The sequence below is a fragment of the Sorghum bicolor genome, chromosome 4 (genome assembly GCF_000003195.3).
Source record: "Sorghum bicolor cultivar BTx623 chromosome 4, Sorghum_bicolor_NCBIv3, whole genome shotgun sequence".
Taxonomy (NCBI): Eukaryota; Viridiplantae; Streptophyta; class Magnoliopsida; order Poales; family Poaceae; genus Sorghum; species Sorghum bicolor.
In genome coordinates this window covers 52,428,679-52,431,570 of record NC_012873.2, presented here as the reverse complement: position 1 = coordinate 52,431,570, position 2,892 = coordinate 52,428,679, and the positions used below count along the sequence as shown (strand labels likewise).

The 2,892-nt window shown below is 41.8% G+C and overlaps 1 long non-coding RNA gene across 2 annotated transcripts; it reads right to left on the bottom strand.

The window, feature by feature from the left end:
• LOC110434348 lies at positions 398–2,421 on the bottom strand. 2 transcript variants are annotated; one of them, XR_002451772.1, is made up of 3 exons: positions 1,232–2,419; positions 1,081–1,150; positions 398–977 (listed from the first exon to the last, which is right to left on the bottom strand). It is a non-coding gene; the product is annotated as an uncharacterized LOC110434348 (long non-coding RNA). The 2 variants fall into 2 exon arrangements; XR_002451771.1 differs by having other exon boundaries at positions 1,081–2,421.

The following is a 2,892-nucleotide window of genomic DNA, read 5'->3' as shown; positions in this document are numbered from 1 at the left end:
CCTCTTGGTGTTGCAGTTCAAGAGTGTCTTGTGCAAACGTTGTAATAATTGGTCTGATTCTATCTTTTGATGGATGAAGCCGGATATTAAATATCCTTTATATAAAAAAAATATATCGACGGAGCATCTGCATCTCATTAGCCTTCCTCTACTAATCAATAGCCTTGTTTACTAAAATCTATTTTGTGCTAGTACAGCTCAAGCGTGGCTTCGTCGAACCTAGGAGCTCAAACGACCTTTTGTCTTTTTTTCCTGTCGGTTTTTTCATCTCCGTCAGGAAAACTATTTCCTGTCAGTGCGGCACCATCAGGGAAGGTTCACCCCTTAGGGAAGGTTCATGGCCGTCACGGAAACTTAATTTTAGTATTAGTATGAATACTATGAATAAAAGATCATTAAACCATTCAAATCATAGCCGATCCTTTTAACCACACACCAGCAGTATTAAATGTTACACACAAGTGTCGTACATATAATCATCATCCAAATTGCTCATACATTAGATAGTTCAATGGTCAACAAATCTTAAGCTACACTGTAAAGGCCTCGCAAAATATTGCAGACCCAAGTTACAATGCTAGTTCATGCAACTAACATATAGAAAATAGATAGAAGTTTAGTAATCACTACTTCCTACAAGCCCTTAGCAATACAGTGCATATAGCTGATCCATTCATCTCCACAACCTACAGCCAAAACAAGAAAAGAAAATATAACAATTCATGAGAAATCTTGTTAAATATCTAGTCAAACAATATAGCTGATTGCTTGTCCAACGTCTCTAAATTGAAAGAGATAGTAACTAAAGCAAATCGGATTATTTACTTCCGTTCACAAATAAACCATCAGTCAAAGAACAAAGCAACCTGATACTATATTAGGGTTCATTTATGCTGTACAGAATAAATGAACACTACGATTATCTCCAAATTCATTGTTTTAGCAATCTGATCACACTGCTTCCCTTTTCTCACATCCTGTATAAGTAGCAAAAACATGTGAAAATAATTAACTGTAGGCATATGCATGTTTCTATTGAGGAAAGGTAAAGTAGGCATATGATTGATGTATAATTTTTACCTAATCTAGCTGAGAAGTGTCTTGTCCTGCAGAAGCAGTTTGATCCTTTAAGAAAAGGATTCCCTTATATCTACATGCAAAAATTGGCAACAACAACCAAATTATATTAGCCTACCTGCCACAAAAAGTGCTTGAGCATGCGTCATCTTACCATCAATAGCTTGAGCGCTGGCGGACGGTAACATTTCTATGTCACTTTCTTCTTCATTAGAAAGAAGCACAATCCTACAAAACGCTAAAGCCTATTCATAGCTGACATGTAGTGCATAATATCTAGCTGAATCACATATGAGATTTCTGCAATGCTACTTCATCCAAGAAGAATTGTCTTTCAGAAGAATAGTGCACAGACATATTTTATTTTTTAGAAAACAAAAGTGCTCAGATTTCTATGCAGGAGTACTTGCCCAATGTAAATTGACAAAAAATGCATACAAATCTTAATAAAATATATTAACCTAATAAGGAATGGCTCAGTGCAGGTGCCCAATAAAATTCAGTGCCTTTATTTTGTTCAAGTTACAAGGGTAAATAAATTGTCTAAAACAATCTAAAACCAATTTCTCCACCATGGAAGGGTAAATAAATTACCTAAAAATCTAAATTATTCAGATCTAAAAACATTTTCTCCTCCATGGCTGGGGCCATGGATCTGTGCGGGGGAGGAGAGGCTCGAGCAGCGCCGCCATGGGGGACCTGAGCGAGGAGGAGGGCCTCGCGTGGTGCCGCCAACGCCATGGATCTGTGCGGGGGAGGAGAGGCTCGAGCAGCGCCGCCACGCCATGGCCCTGCGCTGGGAGGAGGGGTTCACCTCGTTGAATCTTGGGGACGCGACGGTGGTGGCGACCTTGCCTGCGTTGGGTCGTTGACCTCCATAACCGGCATCTCATGCGCCGCTGCGTTGCCACCCCAAGTGGGAAGAACAGGGAAAAGCTGTGAGAGATATAGAGAGAGAAGGGACCTTGCCTCACTGGATCCCAGGGACACACAGCGGCGGCGTCCTCGCCTGCGCCGACCATTCTCTACCGGTCGCCGCCATCTGTGAGAGAAGAGAAGAAGTTAGGGGATGGGGAGAAGACTGGTAGGGGTACGGGTGATAAGATAAGGTTGGTGGGTGAAATTATTCTAGATCACGCGCCCGACGCATCCCTTCCGCGCCAATTTTTTTCGTCATCCCTCGCTTACGTGTGGGCCATGGTAAGGACGGAAGCGGGCGAGTCTTCATTTTTCGGGACGCAGGTAGCATCCCTGACGGTGTGGACCTTTTCTGCCTCGGTTTACTGGGAACGCGAGGGAAGAGAGAGCGTCCGTGACGGACGTTTGCCAGCCGAGGGGAGTGCTCCTGGCCGCCGGGAAAAAACTGATCTCTGGTAGTGCTGGCTGGCCTGGTTTTGTCATCCTTGAACAACAAAGGTGGAGAGAGCGATGGTGCGGCTCGGTGGCTATGGTCGGAGAAGAGGATATAATATAGAGAGAAAAAAAGAAAATGTATCCGACGACAAGTAGGATCCATAAAAAAGACTAGTTTAAACGCTATTCTTGGAGTTTTTTTTAAAAAAAAAAATCTCTAAAGTCAGAAGTATTGACCTTGAGTTGCAGCTCCTGCTGCTAGAAGCTGCTCTGATAATAGTCTGATGATTGAGGCCTTGTTCAGTTGCCGAAACAAAAAATTTCCAGTTATGATAATATTATCCAATTATAGATTAACTAGGTTTAAAAGATTTTATCTGACGATTTTACAGTCAAACTGTGTAATTAGTTTTTATTTTTGACTATATTTAATCCTCTATTCATATGACATAAGATTTGATG